The sequence below is a fragment of the Podarcis bocagei genome (genome assembly GCF_964188305.1).
Source record: "Podarcis bocagei genome assembly, chromosome: 7".
NCBI lineage: Eukaryota > Metazoa > Chordata > Lepidosauria > Squamata > Lacertidae > Podarcis > Podarcis bocagei.
The window spans coordinates 80467812-80488534 of record NC_138132.1 but is presented as its reverse complement, the minus strand read 5'-3'; the positions used below and the strand labels follow the sequence as shown (position 1 = coordinate 80488534).

General features: G+C 47.2%; 1 protein-coding gene across 1 annotated transcript in view; it reads right to left on the bottom strand.

Moving 5' to 3' along the window:
• IGSF21 (immunoglobin superfamily member 21) overlaps positions 1-20723 on the bottom strand; it is a 231286-nt gene that overhangs the window by 152799 nt on the left and 57764 nt on the right. The gene's annotated exons all lie outside the window — the stretch shown is intronic.

The following is a 20723-nucleotide window of genomic DNA, read 5'->3' as shown; positions in this document are numbered from 1 at the left end:
CCTAAGCTACTGAAGGTAATGGGGCCCTTTATATGTCCAGCTGTCCTTTGTCAGCAACAAATTGTCACTGTTTTTTGTGTTGAATATTTTAGGGAGGAGGCTAGCAGGCGGGGCCCATTACTTACATCATAGGAGCCTACACAACACATAACACTGTTGCTGTATGTAGGTTTTATTTTATTTGTTTTTTATCTTGTATTTTGGAAATGTGCTTCCAGTTTCCCCCCCCCCTTTAAAATTTTTGGGGGCCCCCAAGAGAGTGGAGCCCTGAGCTTGTTTAGCTTATACAGTGGTACCTCGGCTTAAGAACTTAATTCATTCTGGAGGTCCCTTCTTAACCTGAAACTGTTCTTAACCTGAGGTACCACTTTAGCTAATGGGGCCTCCTGCTGCCGCTGCGCTGCCGCCGCCGCCGCGCAATTTCTGTTCTCATCCTGAAGCAAAGTTCTTAACCCGGGGTACTATTTCTGGGTTAGTGGAGTCTGTAACCTGAAGTGTCTGTAACCTGAAGTGTCTGTAACCCGAGGTACCACTGTATGTAAATACAGCACTGGCCCAGGTACATAACTGCCTCTCCACCAAACCAGCCCCTACAACATTTTCCAAAGGACTCAGCAAGATTAATTAAGAAGTGAGAGAAAACACAGATCACTGATTTAAAAAATAAAAAAGAATTAGCCCCCAGCTGCCACTGTTCGCTCTCCACGCCGCCTCCCACCAATATCCATTCCTCTCATTGTGTCCAGGGCTGGACGCCGGATCCTTCATTAACTTGATGCTTCATTACTCCAAACAGCTCCATCCGTCTCACTCCCCTCTCAGCGAGGACGGTCATGCCTCGCCTATTAAGATACATTTAGCAAAATAAGCTGCGATATTTAAGAATTAGACATGGCCATGGGAGGGATTTATTGCTGGAGATCTGTCTCCATCAAGACGTGTTAGATGCTCCAGTAGTGTTATAAAAGGCTGGGGAAAGAGATATCCCACAGATTCTGTCAGAGAGTCGCGGGTGCTGCTGAGGAGCAGATTCAAGGAGACGAACCAAAACCCTGGGGGAACAGGTGGTGGGGCTCAGAGCTCCCCAGTCCCCATGGGGAGGGTGCTTACTGGGAGACAAGACTGATCTCGTTGACAGTTTTCCTTAAGGCGACAATGCTAATGGTTAATTCAAGTGGTTTTTTTTGAAATAACATCACCCATCGGTTCATGAAAAAGGAAGAGGCATTTGAAAATTATCCAAGGGGAAGCTCAGTATTCTCTACACTGACTGGCAAGCAATGGCTCTCCAGGGTTTGAGGCAGAGGGGTGTCATGATTCAAACCTGGGGCCTTCTGCTTGCAAGGCAGATACTCTGCAGCTGACCTACGGCCCTTCCCATGTCAGTGACGTTCTTGTTGGCAATGAAGCAGGTGCTTGCTGCATTCGTCTTATGGTCAAGGGGGCTGAGGGGTGTTTGGGAGCGACCTTCCACTCTACATCTCACTGGTGATCCCAGTGAGAGACTGGGCAAAGGTCAGGGATAATGAGAGTTATAGCAGAGCAACACCTGGAGAGTAGGAACTCCCCTATCCCCACATTAAAAGAAGGCAGAGTTGTGATTGTGGGAATATTCAAGGTAGCAGGAGAGGATATATTGTTTATTAATATCCTTCCTAACTTGCACCAGCAAGTTCTTTACTTAGCAGAGTTTACATTTTCCTTCCGTCGCACAGCAGGTAGCTGGTTGCAGGCTCGTGTAAGCCTCTCACTATTAGGTTCCTAGTAAGTTCCCTTATATCCTTCTTAAAAGAGTAAACAAACTTGTGAGAGTTTCTTAAGACAATACGCAATTCATTCTGGTTTGTCCAGATTGAAATGTGTTCTAATATTTTCCTCTTTAAAGGTAAAGGTAAAGATACCCCTGACCAACAGGTCCAGTTGCAGACGACTCTGGGGTTGCGCGCTCATCTCGCTCTATAGGCCGAGGGAGCCGGTGTTTGTCTGCAGACAGCTTCCGGGTCATGTGGTCAGCATGACTAAGCTGCTTCTGGTGAACCAGAGCACCGCACAAAAACACTGTTTACCATCCCGCCGGAGTGGTACCTATTTATCTACTTGCACTTTGACGTGCTCTTGAACTGCTAGGTGGGCAGGAGGTGGGACCGAGCAACGGGAGCTCACCCCGTCACGAGGATACGAACCGCCGACTTTCCAATCGGCAAGCCCTAGGCTCTGTGGTTTAGACCACAGCACCACATGGACTGCTAGCATGCAGTCACTAGGTTTGTGTATGTTTGAAACTTTAAGCCTAAAGCCTGCCTTCAGGGATCACACTGTGCTCTGCTGTGTAAGCTTTCTTTTTTCTGCTTATGAATGAGACTGTGGTGTCTTTATTCTTTTAGGAGGGATTCAAGGGGTCTTAACTAAGAAAATGGACGCGGGTGGTGCTGTACCTCGGGTTAAGTAATTAATTCATTCCAGAGGTCCGTTCTTAACCTGAAACTGTTCTTAACCTGAAGCACCACTTTAGCTAATGGGGCCTCCTGCTGCTGCCGTGCCGCTGGAGCATGATTTCTGTTCTCATCCTGAAGCAAAGTTCTTAACCCGAGGTACTATTCCTGGGTTAGCGGAGTCTGTAACCTGAAGCGTATGTAACCCGAAGTACCACTGTACCTGACATTTAGAAGACATCTGAAGGCTGTTCCCTGTTCAGGGAAGTTTTTAATGTGTGACATTTTAATGTATTTTTTATCTTCGTTGGAAGCCGCCCAGAGTGGCTGGGGAAATTATTATTATTATTATTATTATTATTATTATTATTATTATTATTATTATTATTATTATTCTGGCCCCTCCCAAAGGTTGCTCTGGTAGGGTAGGCATGGGGGAAGGAAGGTTAAGTGGGAAGCAGTTGGGTTTTAAAAATAAAATAAAATAAAATAGTTTTTCCAGGGAAGGGCCCAAGTTGCCAGCGCGACTCTTGACAGCTCTGGAAAAGCACTTTGAGGGAAATGCACTATGAATTACAGACAAAGTAATCATCTCTTTGCCACTTCCCTTTGGCCTGCCAGGTGAGTGGCTAGGATTGCAGAGCGAAGGGAAGGCAAAAGGTTTTTATCTCTTTTTCAAAGCGGGCACAAAACCCATAACAAGGCTCTTGTAATCAACAACATAGTAGCAAATTCTGCCTTGGTCAGACTCCACCTGAAATCCTGCATCTAGTTCTGGGCACCCCAGTATAAGAAGGATATTGACAAATTGGAATGTGCACAGGGGAGGGCGACTGAGGTGATCAAGGGCATGAAAACCAAGCCTGATGGGGAACAGGTGAGAGAGTCTGCGTATGTTTAGCCTAGAGAAGAGAAGGCTGAGAGGTGATACGAGAGCCATCTTCAAATATCTGAAGGTCTGTCTCATGAGCATAGCTGTCAACTACAGATTTGAAAATAAGGAACCAGCAGCCTCGAAAATAAGGCATCAGCAGCCAAAATAAGGGATTTTCCAAGCACAGGTATGTTCAACTTCTGAGCCCCTCCAAGTCAAAGGCAGAAAGCCCAGCCAAACGAAGCCTCAAGCATTGGTTCCCACAGTGCAGGAACCCAGCAAAGGGGATGCAGCAAGGAAAACCACCGCTGGGAAGCGCTGAGCAAAGGCGAGTCCCCAGGCAACGCGGCTGATTAGATCGGCACAAGGCATGCAAGCTCCACCCCCCAGTCGTTCTTAGACTCCTTATTGGGTGAGCAACGCAGCCAAGCAACACAGTTGGAGCCTCCCTCCTCCCTGGCCAGCAGGGAGGGAGGGAGAGGAGCTACTTCCTTTGAAAACCCGGGGAATTTAAGGGACATCATCAATAAGGGACAGCAGCGGGACACGGCGCTGGGATAAGGGAGTTTCCCGCCAAATAAGGGACGGTTGACAGCTATGCTCATGAGAGATGGAGTAGGCTTGATTCCTCCTGTTCCAGAGGGGAGGACCTGAATGAATGGATAAAAGGAAGGAGATTCCAGGAGCTGCTCAAGAGTTGAACGGACTTCGTTGGACTCTCCTTCTTTGGATGTTTTTAAGCAAAGGCTGGATTGCCATCTGTCATTGTTGCTTTAGTTGAGATTCCTAAATTGCAGGGAGTTGGAGTAGATGCCTCTTGGTGTCCCTTCCAGCTCTCCAATTCTTTGATTATAAATTCAGAAGTGCAGGGGCCCTCCATGATTGTGACAGCCATGCCCCCTTGCAGCCACGCTCCCATTCTAAGATGATACAACCATAATTAGAGATCCATTGTCAACCATCAATGCAGATCTCCACTTGCTGCCTTTCAGCTAGATGTATTATTTTTCTGGACACATACACGGGCAAATGATTTGGAGTTCTTGAATATTTCCCTTTTGCAGGGACTTAAACTGTGCTATCCTTGAAGCACAATTGTGCATAACAGGATTTGCACTTCATTATATTGAAAATGACGCACCTTGCATTCTCTGGGTTCCTAAACACTCATCTTTGAAACATACAGAACAACAACTCCTCTGTAGAACACCATGCACTTTCTCAAGGGTGATCCTAGGAGCCCATCTTCAGTAGCTGACTCACCTCCTTCCTCCCCGATTGTCTCCAGTCAACACAAAGGATAAGGCAACTTCTACTTAGTGGCTGAAAAACTCCCCTTTCCACTAAGCTGAATGGCTTTGAAAGATGATCGGGCAAATTCCTGGAGGAGAAGGCTATCAATGCCTACAGGCCAAACTAGCTTTGTTCTGCCTCTCCTAAGCATCTGGGTTGGCCACTGTGAGATCAGCATGCTGGATTAGATGGGTCAGATCCAGCATGTTTTTCACATTGCTGTTATGGGTTTGGAGGAAGGTAGATCCAACCTTCCTTTCAAAAGTGCCAAAGCTTTCATGGAGAGGTAGGTAAAGGTAAAGGGCCCCCTGACCATTAGGTCCAGTCGTGGCCGACTCTGGGGTTGCGGCGCTCATCTCTCTTTATTGGCCAAGGGAGCCGGCGTACAGCTTCTGGGTCATGTGGCCAGCATGACTAAGCCGCTTCTGGCGAACCAGAGCAGTGCACGGAAATGCCATTTACCTTCCCGCCGGAGTGGTACCTATTTATCCACTTGCACTTTGACGTGCTTTTGAACTGCTAGGTTGGCAGGAGCAAGGACCGAGCAACGGGAGCTCACCCTGTCGCGGGAATTCGAACCGCCAACCTTCTGATCGGCAAGTCCTAGGCTCTGTGCTTTAACCCGCAGCGCCACCCGCGTCCTGGAGAGGTACCAAACAGTTTTTGCTAATCCTGAATACTAAGGAGACAGCAAGTAAACACACAGCTAATACAATCTCACTTGGCGGGAGGAAAGAATCTGTCTGCCCCACTCTGCCAGGAAGTCCTCTTAGACCTGCACCCTCCCTGGTAACCCCATCATCCTGTTGAAAAGCAAATTGGCTCTCTTGTCACCGTAATCCATGATGGAACCTCAACAGAGCTTATTTCTGAGAGATCCCACTTCACTCTCCGCAATTTCCATCTCCGTGGCAAGGAAATGACACGGGAGCAGGCAACAGAGGCGTTCTTTGAGAAATGTAAATAATTTCTTAATGGAACTGTCATGGGGTGGGGGCGGGGGGAGGGAAGAAAGCTCAGATTAATGCATGGCAAAGAATGAAGAGGTTGGAAGAGGAACGGGTTCTTACAGAAAGAGGGCACCTGCAGAAGGGTGCAGGGTGAGGTGAGCTGTGGAACGAACACATTCCAGGCTGCTCGTTGGCCAAGGGGCATGTCTGTTCACAAAGATAGGATAATGAGGGGTGTTGGGTCCTTCCATTTTAAAAATAACCATATTGATAGAGTTTAAAAGTCCAGGTTGAAAAGCCGTCTGCCTCACCTGATGAAGGGGGATGTAGCGACTCTCCTACGAAGGCAAGGTTGCAACATTTGGGGCATTTTAGCTGAGGAAAGGTGAAGAGGCGGCGACGTGATAAATGTTTATAAAACTCTGCGTGGCATGGAAAGAGCGGACACGGAAAAGTTTTTCTCCCTCTCTCATAACACTAGAATTCAGAGGCTTCCAATGAAACTAAATGCTCAAAGATTCAGGACAGAGAAAAAGGACTTCTTCATGCAGCAGGGAGTGGAACTGCAGAACTCACTTCCACAGGAGGTAGTGATTAGCCACCAACTTGGATGGCATTAGAGGAGAAGACAAATTCAAAGAGGAGAGAGCTCTCGGTGGCTATTGAGGGGAGAGCTGCTCTTGCAACTTGCTTGCTGGTTTTCCATGGGCATCTGGGTGGCCGCTGTGAGAATAGGGTGCTGGTCCATATTGGCCCATCCATTTAGGCTCTTCTTACATGCTTATGCTCTTAACCTTCAGCCCCTGCTGCTTTCCAGACAACAGATCCCATCATCCCTGGCCACTGGCCTATGCTGATTGGAGTTGTAGTTCAACAATACCTTGAAGGCCACAGACTGTCCAACCCTAAACTAGACCTTTACTTCCCCTAGATACTTCTACCATAACTTTGACCATCACTCGCCTTCACTGCCCTCCATCACAACTCTGACCGTCACTTGCCTTTGCTGCCTTTAGCTATTTCTGTCAGAATTCTGCCTTCATTTAATTCAAGGGTAGAGAAAACCACAACTGAACCACAACTCCCATCACCATCCCTGACCATCAGCCAAGCTAATTTTAAGGAAATAGGGCCTTTCAAGTTAGTCCTCATCAACTTGCCAAGTAGCGTGTGGACTGCTAGACTCCTGTCAATGCCCTTCTCCAGAACAGAAGCACACAGGCTGAATCCCAGCCAGATATCCCTCAGGCCTTCATGAACGGCCAAGTTTCCGCCATGCCTTCCAAGGAACTCTGGCACTGAAAGGTGTTGGGTAGATAAGATGCAGGAGGGGAAGAAAGAAAAACAACCTGCTTTCCATTCATATCCAGTATTTGTTTATGTGTCTTCTTTCAGCATTGAAATTACTGCTCCAGCTCCAGTTCCAGTGACAGACCCTTTTAATTAACTGCCACAAGCCTGGGATCCCTGGTGGCATTGACACCAACCAATCAGGGAAGAGCTTCAAAGCCTTTAAGGTACAGAAGCCTGATTCTGGCAGGAAGACTATCTGTGAATGACAGGCGAGGGACAGTTTTATGACAGCCTCCAGAATGCCCAACTGGGACTGTCTGGTTGGCACACAGCAGGGCCTTTTTGGGGGTGGTTCCTTTGTTGTGAAATGTCCTCCCTGGTGACTTCTGGGAGGAATTTGAAAGCAATCCTGTTTACCCAGTCATTGGACGGCTGAGTAAAACCGTTCCTGGAAACCCGGTAATCATTGGGTGGAAGAAAGTTGCGAACTGTGATTCCTTTAAGAATGTTTTAAAACTGAAAGTGGTTTTTAGATGTTTTTAATTCTAACGGTTTATAGAATGTTTCAGCTGTTTAAGAATTATTTTGGTTTTAATTGTGTTTGCTTGCTATACCACTGGTTGAATGGCCACCTGCCAGGGCTTCTGTAGCTGGGATTCACCTCAGTGGGTTGGGCAAATTAAGCTTTGGGGGTTGCCTTCCAATCTATGATTCTTCCTCAGTGAGTCCTGGACCAGAGAAACAGATGGGTGAATGAGAAAACACAACGCAATGGTGAAGAGAAGCAGCAGTTCCAGGGGCCTCCTCTTCTTAGCGAGGTCTCTGTTGGGGTACAGATGCCCAGTACATATGCCCGCTACAACTGCCTTCAAAACAACAAGCCTAACAAGAAATCCAAAGCAAGGATTATTCCTACACTGGTGGAATTTTTAGATCTATATTTTTGTTAACACCAAACCCTGTGACTCATGGAGGCAGTGGGGGGGGGGAGAGAGATAGAATCTTGTGCACTCTAATCTCGATTTCACACCCCTGCGCTGCTCGGCTGGGAGAGAAAGCGTTTAGCTCGGGCTGATTGCGGTGGATACAGACAGCAGCTTTTGTTTATTTTCTCCTCTCTCTCCCCCCTTCCCTTCATCTGAGAAAGTGCCAAAATGCCCAAGGGGGGGGGGATCTGAAACAAATTGCTTACCTACTGGATTGGCAAGATGGACAAGTTGTCTTCCAAGACAAACTAGCCAAGAAGAGAAAATATTGGGGAAAGAAAGAAAGCTTGGTCAGTGGCCAGATCTGCTACCTCTAGGTGCAAATATTCCATTTTTCCTCCCCATCCCTTTCTTTTTTCAGTGATCCTCTAGATACCTTCTCATCAAATTTGGTAAATTCGTGGCAGAGAAGGCCTACTGAAAGGATATTGTCCAGACTAGCTAAATTAGAGGTGGAGACTGTTTTGCACTTGGAGTAAGTATCATGCAATCATGCAAGAGAGAAGGGTGCTTGGGTCCTGGTTTTGCGGCTTCACATGTGGACCATAGCTGTCAAGTGTCCCTTATTTGAAGGGACAGTCCCTTATTCCAGTGCCATGTCCCGCTGCTGTCCCTTATTGATGGATGTCCCTTAAATGTCCTTTAAATGATGTCCCTTAAATTTCAAAGGAAGCAGCTCGTCTCCCTCCCTCCCTCCCTGCCGGCCAGGGAGGAGGGAGGCTCCAACTGTGTTGCTTGGCTGTGTTGCTCACCCAATAAGAAGTCTAAGAATGACTGGGGGGTGGAGCTTGCATGCCTTGTGTGTGGCTAGTTAATGCAAGCTGAGGGGTTTTTTGAATGCTGGACGCCATTTTGTTGCACGTGCTGCTGCAAACTTTGCAGCGCAAAGCCAGGCCGGGGAGCCATCTTAAGTTGAGGCTGCATAGGCCTTGTGGTGCATGTGATTCAGATTCTATTCAGTTGAACCTCTGGTTACAAAGTTGGTTGGACCGTGTTCTCGAAGCTACCAGCATGAGTTTGACCAGACTGCAGGAGGACAGGAAGACTGGAGTGCCTGGAACAGGTGAGGCTGCAGGTCCCTTATTTTGGTGGCTGGTCCCTTATTTTCAAGGCTGCTGGTCCCTTATTTTCAAATCTGTAAGTTGACAGCTATGATGTGGACATCTGGCTGGCCAATATGAGGCTGGACTAGGTGGGCCCCAATTTGCCCTGATCAAGCATGACTCTTCTTCTTATGCTTTTAAAATACAGACTCCAGACCCTCCAAGAGTCCCTATTTTGCAGGGACAGTTTTGGATTTACAGAAGCCATCCTGGTTTCTGATCTGATCCTGGAATGTCCTGTTTTTCCTTAGGACGTCCCTATTTTCATCACAGAAATGTTGGAGCTATGCAACCCCTGAGCCAAGGAGATAAGTAACTAGACAACCTTTAGAAAATATCTGAAGGCAGCCCCTGTATAATGTTTAATGTTTTATTACATTTATATATATATTGGAAGCTGCCCAAAGTGGTTGGGGCAATCCAGACAGACGGGTGGGGTGTAAATAATAAAAAACCCATCATGATGATGATGATGGAATAGGACACTCCTGTTTTCATTGAGGGACACGGGTGGCGCTGTGGGTTAACCACAGCGCCTAGGACTTGCCGATCAGAAGGTCGGCGGTTCAAATCCCCGTGACGGGGTGAGCTCCCATTGCTCGTTCCCTGCTCCTGCCAACCTAGCAGTTCGAAAGCACATCAAACTGCAAGTATATAAATAGGTACCGCTCCAGCGGAAAAGTAAATGGTGTTTCCGTGTGCTGCTCTGCTTCACCAGAAATGGCTTAGTCATGCTGGCCACATGACCCGGAAGCTGTACGCCGGCTCCCTCGGCCAATAAAGTGAGATGAGCGCCGCAACCGCAGAGTTGGCCATGATGGGACCTAATGGTCAGGGGTCCCTTTACCTTTACCTATTTTCATTGAGGAAATGTTGGAGGGTATGGTTTGGGGGCTTCACATTTGGGCACCTGGTTGGCTACTGTGAGAAGAGGAGGCGGGACTAGCCTGATCCAGCAGGACTCATTTGATGCTCTTAAAATACAGATTCCGAGCCTTTTGCCTCATCATCACATCCCTGCTTTTCATAGCACCCATCCTGTTATCAACATTAAAGAAGTATCACATAGTAGCAGCAGTAACACGTACCTGCAACAGTAACAAGTATTTTGCACCCCGGAGAGGAGAGATACAGACAGAACTGCCCCCCCACTTTTTTTTTAAAAAAAGCCCACAGTTTCCCTCCCAAACTTGCAAACCTCAACAATCACAGACTTTTAATCAGCTGCTGATAACCCCCAACCCCAGCGCACCACCCCAGCAGAATTGGAAAAGCAGGCATCTTATCCAACCCAGGCGCTTGGATCCACAATGAATAAGCTGAGCTGATGGGGAGTCTTATCAGAGTAAGCAGAGCAACTCAGGAGGGCCCAGACATGGCTGATATTTGCCGGCTGTGTTTTTTTTTTTTTTTTAAAGCAGCCTGCATGTTAATGAAATGTCGAGATCCAACAGAGTGAAGGCTTGCTTGCTTGTTGTTGATGCAGATAAACAGCAGCGATTGGAAGAAAGTATGCAGCCCGGGTGAAATTGCCAGTTTGGCAACAACGGGAACCGGGGAGTGGGAGATAACACACAGATTGTGTTCCATACTCTATCTGTGTGTGTGTGTGTGTGTGTGTGTGTGTGTGTGTGTGTGTGTGTGTGTGTGTGTGTAATATTGGGATCCACACAGTGCCAGGCTAACCTGAGGAATTCCTTTTTAAAAACTCCTTCTACCAATTGTGCTTTTAGTACAAGCCGGAGGTTTCTCAGGAACTGCTTGCTGGCCTTGCCAGAATTCCCACCACCGCTTGCCGCGATATATCAGCCATCTCTTCAGAAATGCTGGCCGATTCATAAAGCAAGGCCCTTGCTCTGAAATGGCTCTGCCCTCGGTGACATCGGCAGGTTGCCAAGCCTGATTGGTGGCATAGCGTTGCGATAATCAGGCAGGAAGTTGAAGTGGCTCACAAGTTGGTCTCTTCTCTCTTATCATCATCCTGGGGAAAAAGAGATGAGTGGGCTGCCGCAGGGTTCTGTCCTGGGCCTGTTGCTGTTCAATGTCTTTATAAACAACTTGGAAGAAGGAATTGAGGGGGTGCTCATCCGATCTGTAGATGGCACCAAACCGGGAGGGATAGCTAATGCTTCAAGAGACAGAATCAGGATTCAAGACTGTTGCAGGAAACCCCCCCCCCCCCATCATTCAGTTTGTACAAACACAACACACACACACAACATACACAATGTTTCTGTTATAAATTCATAGTAAATCAACCGTACTTCGGATTTACACTGGTCCACTTTTATTTTGCTCCATGAAGGAAGGACTATCAAAGGGGGACGGTTTGATACAGGACAGCCATAATCCCTTAACCGTACCAACACATACTCAGGAGCCCTGTCCAGTTGGCATGACAACCTTGATGGTCCCAGACAGAAGACCATCAAGGACACAATGGACTTGCATATGGGAGTGGATTCAACACGGACTGGAACAAAGGACAATGATCAGCTCTTCCCTCTGGGGGCAGGAAACTGCCAGCTCCCCTTTGTCCTCTGGAAAATACTCATGGGGAGGGGGAAAGGAGGGACCAGCCAGGTGACAAGATACTCAGGTTACCTGCACAAACCCCTCCCTCAACCCCTCCTTTTTGTGATGTGTCAATGATGTAGTCATGATGTAGTTGTGATGTAGTTCTAGGGGTGTAGCTTGGGGGATTGGTAGCTAATAAACATTGGGGTCGTCTTTTGTTCGGGGCTTCCATCTTGCTTCATCTTGCTGTGGGTGGGAGTCCTGTCGCAACAGTTTTCAATAAAGGCCAAGCCTACAGGCTGCTGTTTTGCTCCAAATTGTCCTGGTTGGTGTCTTTGTCTTTTTGTGCAAGGGAGCCCTCAGATTCCTCCATTAACAAGAGGAACTCAACAGATGGGAGAGCTAGGAAGAAACTAACAAAAGGCATTTCAATCGGGACAAATTTCAGGTTTTGCACTTAAGCAGGAAAGAGAAGCTGCACAAATATAAGATCAGGGACACCTGGCTTACTAGCAGTACTTGTGAAAAGCATCTAGGGTCTTAGTGGAACATGAGGCAGCAAGCTGATGCCATAGCAAAACAAAACAAAACAAAACAAAAAGTTTTAGTAAAAAAATATTAAAAACCGCTGTGAGGAGAGGGTGGGAAGTCAATATATGAAACAATGTAATTATTGGATTTGAAGATTGTTGTGAAAATCTTTGAAAAATATAATTAAAAAATTATATAGAAAAAAGAAGCAATTTCTTCTATCTATCCTGAATCTCCCAATATTCCGCTTCATTTCATGGCAAATAAAAAAAACAAAAAACCAGATATAATCCAAAGGGGCTCTCTTTGTGCCAGCAGAATCCAATATTCTCCATCTTCATTTTGCCTCTGCTCCTCCCTTTTCCAGAATACACACACACACAAAACACACACACACACAGAGAGAGACTCTAATCTCTCCAGCTATTGATAGTTATCTGGTCCAGCGCAAGAGCAAAAGAGACGCTTGTGTCAAACATTGAAAAACGGCTCCTCAAACCGCCTCTCTCCATTCTGAAAAGGAGGTGACGTCTCCCTGAGCATACAAATCACTCTGTGTTCCAGGGCCCTCGATTCAGTTCGGTGGGCTGGCATGTGTTTGGACTGCAAAAGATTCCCTACCCAGACCACGCCAAGGTCACCTGCACGAGGGACTTGGCTGCACGGCTGAGAGGGCACCGCAATGCATTTGGAGGAATGGCGTCATGTTACTAGGGACAGATGAACCTGTCAGTTGTGCTTTCTCATTTTCAGAATCATAGAACTGTAGAGTTGCAATGGAGCCCGAGAGTCATTTAGTCCAACCCCCTGCAATGAAGGAATCTCAGCTAAAAAATCCTCGACAGATGGCCAACCAAACATTGCTTAAACACCTCCAGGGAAGGAGAGTTCACCACCTTCTGAGGGAGACCGTTCCCACGGTTGAACAGCTATTACTGTCAGAAAGTTCTTCCTGATGTTTAGTTCTTGTATCTTGAAGTCAATGGTTCAAGTTCTACCCTCTGTAGCAGGAGAAAACAAGCTTGCTCCATCTTCCATGTGACAGCCCTTGAGATATTTAAAGATGGCTATCATATCCCCTCTCAGTGTCTTCTTTTCCAGGTTAAACAGCTCCTTCAACTGTTCCTCATAAGTCTTGGTTTCCAGACCCTTGATCATCTTGGTTGCCCTCTTCTGCAAACCTTCCAGCTTGTCAATATCCTTCTTAACTTGTGGTGCCCAGAACTGGACACAGTGTTCCAGGTGTGGTCTGACCAAGGCAGAATAGAGTGGTACTATTGCTTCCCTTGATTTGGACACTAGACTTCTGCTGATGCAACCTAGAATAGCATTAGATTTTGTTGCTGCAGCATCACACTGCTGACGCATGTTAAGCTTGTGGTCTACTAACATCCCTAGATCCTTTTCACATGCACTACTAGCAAGCCAGGTCTTCCCCATCTTATACTTGTACAGCTGGTTCTTCCTGCCAAGTGCAGAACCTTACATTTATCCCTATTGAAATTGGTTTTGTTATTTTGGGCCCAGTTCTCCAATCTGTTAAGGTGATTTTGAATCTTGATTCTGTCTTCTGTGGATTCTGACACCCTCTCAGGTTGGCTGTCATATTTCCTCTCAGTCTTCTCTTTTCCAGGCTAAACATACCCAGCTCCTTCAACCGTTCCTCATCAGGCTTGGCTTCCAGACCCTTAATGAACATCAGAAGAGGCTGCTGGATCAAGTTAGCAGTCCATCTAGTCCCCTATCTTGTTCTCACACTGGGAAACCAGATGCATGTGGGAATCCTGCAACCAGGATCTGAGCACAAGAACCCTCTGCCCTCCTTTGGTTTCCAACAACTGGAGTGCACAAGTATTACTACATCTGATCATGGAGGCAGAACATATCCACTGTGGCTAGTATTCATTGACAGCCTTTTCCCAAGCTTAAGTCCGGTGCTCTGCATTTCCACATCAATCTGCATTTATTTTTTTTAAAGTAGTAATGAATACTCACCAGCAGTTTAGGGCAAATTTCTTCCAATATAATGCCTTTACCCCCTGTTATTTTACTAATATATTTGTTTTTGTAAACATTGCTTGCCTGGAGGAACTGTATTGCAAAATTCAGAGAAGTGAATGTCCATGTGAAAATTCAGCACAATTTTCTGCTAAGATACAGGTTCTGTTATTTTACTAATATATTTGTTTTTGTAAACATTGCTTGCCTGGAGAACTGTATTGCAAAATTCAGAGAAGTGAATGTCCATGTGAAAATTCAGCACAATTTTTCGCTAAGATACAGGTTCTACAGTGGAGCGAACTCCCTTGGACAATGGTGGACTCTCCTTCATTGCAGGTTCTTAAGCAGAGGTTGGATGGCCATAGACGCTGTAGTTGAGATTCCTGCATTGCAAGGGGTTGGATTAGACGACCCTTGTGTGGGATGTGATGCATAAGTAGCAGTTAAGTGCAACATTCCTTGTTTTCCTAGAGGGGACACACGGAGGAATGTTTCCTCCTGGCTGGGACATACTCCCTTTGCACGTGACTAGAGGTGGGTGTGGCCTTACCTGTCCAGGTAACAAAAGGACAAGGCATGCAGCCACACCCCCTCTCTTGGATTTCCTCCATTGTTGGAGCAGTTTTTTAGCTGGAAATACTCTGTTGACTTCCAGCCAACAGAGGGCACTGGGATTATCCCCATATGGGATAGATCCACATGTATATACAGTCATACCTCATGCAACGTTTGCTTCATTCAGGTAACGTCCCACGTTCCTTCAGGTTACGTCCCACGGAGACCCGGAAGTACCAGAAAGGGCTACGTCTGGGTTTCGCCACTTGCACATGCGCAGAAACGCAAAATCACATCACGCGCATGCGCAGAAGTGCCGAATCACAACCCGCACGTGCGCAGATGCGCCGCTGCGGGTTGCACTCTTTTCATGTTGCGAACAGGCCTCCGGAATGGATCCCGTTCACAACCAGAGGTACCACTGTACTTTGTAATTAAGTCTGCCTTCAGGGATCCAACCGTGAACTGATGGTGTGAGTAAACTTCTTTTATAAACTTTATAAACTTTAAACAAGATTGTGGCCTGTTTATTCTTTTAAGAAGGATATAAGGGAACTTACCAGAAACCTAATAGGGAGAGGCTTACACAAGCCTGCAACCAGCTACCTGTTGTGCATTTAAAAGGGGAATGTCAAACTCTGCTAAGTAAAGGAACGTGCTAACGCAAGTTAGGAAGGATATTAGTAAACAACATATCCTCTCCTGCCTACTATATGATTCTGTTATTCCAGACGGTCTCACCCTCTGTGTCATCAGCAGTTTGAGATGCCTCGTCATAGGTGTTTGATTTCTCTTCCTCCTGCCAAATCCTCAAAAGTTTATAATTGACTAACAAGTTTATAATTAGTCAACCAATTAACCAATTAATTTGTGACCTTTCTACCACAGTTCATCTTTTACAAGTCTTCCTTCTGTGGTACAAACACACGCTAGGAAACTGCCTGATGCTGAGTCAGACCTTTGGATCATCTAATATTCTCTGCACTGACAGGGAGGGACACAGGTAGGGGAAATACTTAGCCCCACCTAGAGATGCTGTAGACTGAAGCGGGGGCCTTTCCCCCTGCGAATGACCTACAGCCCTTTTCTGCAAAAAGAAAGTAAGATTCCAGTCCTCAGGTTTTGCAAAAGCTAATTTAAATAGGGACATAGGAAGCTGCATTGGTCTCAATACTGCCTACACTGACTGGCAGTGATGCTCCTGGATTTCAGGCAAGGAAGGTCTCCCGTTCCTACCTGGAAATGCTACTACAGATTAAAATTGTGACCTTCTGCCACTGAGTTATGGTACTTGCTTAGGACACAGAGCCCAGAAAGATTCTTTATACAGAGTCAGATCCACAAGTCTTATATAGATTAGTGCAGCCTACACTGATCTCCACCTGGTCTCCTGTGTCCAGTCCTGGGCACCAAAGTCTAAAAAGCATATTGCCAAGGTGGAACATGACAACTAAGATGTCAAAGGGTCTGGAAACCAAGCCTTATGAGGAACAATTTAGGGAGTTGGGTATGTTTAACCTGGAGAAGAGAGTTTGAATGGTACGATATGATACAATAATCTTTATTGTCATTGTCCCATACAGAACAACGAAATTGAAAATCTACATCAGACATTCAAAATCCAACAAGCCTGCTATCTCAGCTATCCCAGCCTGATTAGCTCCCTAAAAACTCTGATACCCCATAATAATATACTCCCGTAGAGACTACCTTACACTGCATTTAAAACCAAAATCGCATTTGAATAGAAACTGTTTCTCAGGTGGTCAGTCCTAGTCTTTATAACCCTGTATCTTCTTCCAGAAGGCAGAAGCTGAAAGAGATCATTTCTGGGGTGCGCACTATCCTGCAGCTTTCTTATGGCACCTGGAAGCATAGATTTGATCCGAGGTGGGAAGAGTGCACCCAATTATTCTCTCCACAGTCTTTACAACCCTGGACAGCATTTTTCCCCCCTGACCGTGCAGCTCCCAAACCACACACAGAGACCATAAGTTAATACACTCTCAACAGTACAATGGTAAAATGCCGTCAACAGGCCCTTTGAGAGATTATTTTTTCCGGAGGATTCTCAGAAAATATAACCTCTGCTGTGCTCTCTTCATCAGGTATATGCTGTTTTCTCCCCAGGTTAGGTCACCTCTCAACTCCATTCTTCAAGCTCTTCAAATATCCGAAGGACTGTCCCATGGAAGATGGAGCAAGCTTGTTTCCTGCTGCTCCAAAGGTCCTATTGTTCTAGGACCAATCAGACTGCTACATTCTGAATCCTATTGTTCTAAAACCAATCAGACTGCTGCATTTTGGATCCTATTCAACTCAGTACATAACAGGTAGTACCAAAACTGATGGACTCAACATGCAAGAAAAGTGGTTCCAACCAAACATTAGGAATAACTTATAGTGGAACACACTGCCTCAGAACTCTCCTGGTGGACTCTCCTTCGCTGGAGGTTTTTAAAAAGAAGTTGGATGGTCACCTGTTCTCTCTTGTGGTTCCCAGCAACTGGTATTCAGAAGCATTGCTGCCTTGAACTGTGGAGGCAGAGCATAGCCCTCATAGCTAATGGCCATCAATTTCCCTCTCCTCCATGAAATTGGTGGCCACCACTGCCTTCTTGGGGAGAGACCGCCTTCCGTCAATGTATAAGGGTTTATGCATGCAGAGAAAGGACAAGAAAGGGTGTGCTAGTGAATTTTGGGTGTGTTTGCCCTGCACCTGTGACGAAAACATTTGAGAGTGAGTCAGCAAGCATGCGAGAATGACTCGGCACAAAGTAGAAATGTACTTGGGTTTGAAGCAAGTTTGGCAGAGCCTAATCTGTGCTGGGACACTGCAAGGGACTGTACACTGCTGGGAAGACCGTATATTACAAATGTATGTAAGCTATGAGCTGTGGAAATGCATTATGCTGTCAGTAAAGGGACTGGCCCTACCTAGAACCGTCTGGTGTTTTTCTGTTCCATTGGCCCACTCTGCTGGCATGTTGAATGGGCGCTCAGTGTGGGGTATCCAGAAAAAGCAGGCAAACCCAACATTTCTCATTTGCGAGAATGGGCACTCAGCACAATGGGGATCCAACAGGGATTGGGTGCGGCCAGGTAGGGATGGGCGTAACTCATCTAAAAAGGCTGGTCACACCCCCATTTTTCTCTCTTACTCCATCCTGCTCGCTCGCCATGCGCTTTCTGCCACTGCATCTCTACAGAGATGTAGCGACTTCTTGAGTCTGAGGTCAGAAGACTCAGACTCCATCATCCTTAGACATACAGTGGTGCCCCGCAAGACGAACGCCTCGGAAGATGAAAAATTCGCTAGACGAAGGAGTTTTTCGTTTTCTTAGTCGCTTCGCAAGACGCATTTCCCTATGGGCTTGCTTTGCAAAACAAAGCTTGCCCCGCAAGCTCCGGGGATAGCGGGGAAGCGCAGCGCTTCCCCTCTGTCCCCGGACGGTCTCCATAGGAACGCATTGATTGATTTTCAATGCATTCCTATGGGAAACCGTGCTTCGCAAGACGAAAAACTCGCAAGAAGAAAAAACTTGCGGAACGAATTAATTTCGTCTTGCGAGGCATCACTGTACAGATGTATCAGTAGCTGCAACCTAAGCCTGCCTCCAGGTTGCTACTGCATGGGAACTGTGAGTAAACTCTATTTTATTCTAAGACAACTGTTTTTGTGCTACTGTTGCTTTGAAGGGGGGGGAGGGGAATGTACCAGCAATGCACCAAGGCATCCTGGATTGCTTCACCAAAAAGGCTGTAACCACCTGAATCCTAATTTTGCCACAAAAGGGGTGCACTCTGCTAAACTCACAAACACCTGTATACGGTAGGGTAATATCTAGCTAATATAGCCTCTCCTAGTTTCTATATACATCCCTACACTCTGCACATGCCCCAACACCATCTGCATGCAAGGACCAGTGCTCTGGCATTGAGCTGCGTCCCTTCCTCAGACAGCACATTGCCACATGCTCAATGCAAACTTATGGGTGTTGCTCCAGCAATGGAACAGGGAAGCAAAGATAGACAAACTCCCCCTCTCTCTCTTTGTCAGAGTGCCTAATGATGTTGACATTTGGGCTTCTCCTCCGGCCCACCCCGGCAGCCCCAGTGCCTTATTTAAATACTCGAATCCACCATCTCCCAGCAGGGTCCCCTTTTTTCCGTCTTGTCTTGTCGATAAGTCCAGAAAGCTATGCAAACACACACAAAAGACTTTGCACCTCTGGCCTTCATTTAGACACACACACAGAGAAGTAGAGATGTTTACACTCCAATACAACAATTCAATTTTATCGATGCCACTGCAGAGAGAGGGAGAGGGAGAGAGAGGGGGGAGGGAGGGAGAGAGAGAGAGAGTACAGCAGACCTACAGCAAAGGCCCCAGGGCCCCCATTGCCTTCTGCTGCTACCAGATCAGAGCCACATCTGTTGCGGCTGGAGGTGTGTGGCTACAAAAGTTAACAAAGACTCTGAGCTGCAGTTCTGGTTCAGGGCTGTGGGAAGCTGGATGCGGGCCGGCAGCCCAATAGGGGCTCAGCAAAACACTTGCTTTGGTGGGCTGCAGAACACTGAGGTTGCCACGTCAAGAAAGAGGCAGGTGGAATTCCCTTACATGGGGCAGGAGGGGCTTGTGTGCCCAGGGGTGTTGTGGGGGGTGCAGTCCACCACAGGTGTCATGCCTAGGGGTGTGTGTGACAAGATCCCCCCAGGCAGATTGGCACGGCGGTGCTCGCACCCCTAGTGGGCAGATTTTCATGATTCGCCCTATTGTCGTAGTGAAAATCTGCCCGCTGATCTCAAATATGCCCGGTGATCACCCTGGTGGGCGGCATTTGAAACTCCCGGTGGGCAGCGCTCGCATCCCCGGCGTGTAGTTTTTTGTGATCAGTGGTCAGATTTTCGTGATCACCAGGTGGTGCTGGCCCGCTGGGGGTGCCAGCACCGCCCACCGATCATGAAAATCCAACTGCTGATTGAGCAAATATGCCCAGTGGTCAGGCGTATTTGTGCAATCAGCGGGCATATTTTCACAACGTTGATTGCAAAAATCCGCCCGCCGGGGATGTGAGTGTCAGCCGCCGAGAGGTGCCAGGCTGATCTCTCAACAACTTTAGGGTACCCTCCGTAAAAAAACAGCTCAACAACTCTGGGCAATGTTCCCAAAAATTGTATTTCCCCACCCCCCACCCCGCAGCGGGTACCCCTTGACCATGCTATGCCTCTGTGCCCAGACATGTCCCCACCTGATGGACCATCATAACCATAAATAATGAGACACAACAAGTATTTGGGGTCAATCAGGCCACAACTTTCTTCAAAGAGGTTTGGCATACGTAGAGCACACCCCTGCTGGCACTCCTGCCGGAAGTACTTAATTTGGGGTCAACTGGAAGAGAGGGAGTTATTGACCTACATCAAATAGTAGCTCCTTTTCTGGGTTGCAGATTGGGAGTGCTGTGGCCCTATGCCCTGTGCCCAGGCATCTGGCATCTCCCCAGATCCCTTTAATGGGACGCCCCATTTTCAGGAAGGGCATGCCGAGGCCACAGCCTCCCCTGTGTCCAAGACTACGCCCACTCAATGCCTAAACCACCAATGTTGTGATGATTGCTGTGAGAATGGTGAAAACCAGATGGCTGGAGCCAATTTGCCAAATGGGAAAAATTCTAACCTGGTCCCGAATACGGCGACCAACGGTGTCCATAGCAAGTTTCCTCAAGCAGCACACACCAGACCATTAGGGAAGGAGGGTGATCCAGTGGTAGAGTGGCTGTCAGCTTCAGCCACAGGTCCTCTTTAAACCCCAGGGCAGGGACCTGAGCAAAGCCACCAGGCCCAGGCAAGCCCGCCCCCTACGAGTAGCCTGCCCCCAAAACCGCTCTCTATTGGCCAATTGTGCAATCAGGCAGAATACATTTCCTGGGTAGCAAGCTCAGTTCAGGGGCATCCTTTGCCTCCCAGGAAGCGGCCTAAAGGTTGGGGCTTCTGCTGGCGGGTCACGAAGGAGCACTAGTCTGCAACAGTGCTTTCCTGATAGGATGAGTGGACTTTCTGGTGGCATGACTCCAAAGCCCCCTTCACCATTTCCAGGGGAATGAGAATGTCTTCACACATTTCTCACAGCTTCCAATGACAGATACCTCCTCAAATTTTAAAATGAGAAGAAACTGGAATAATTT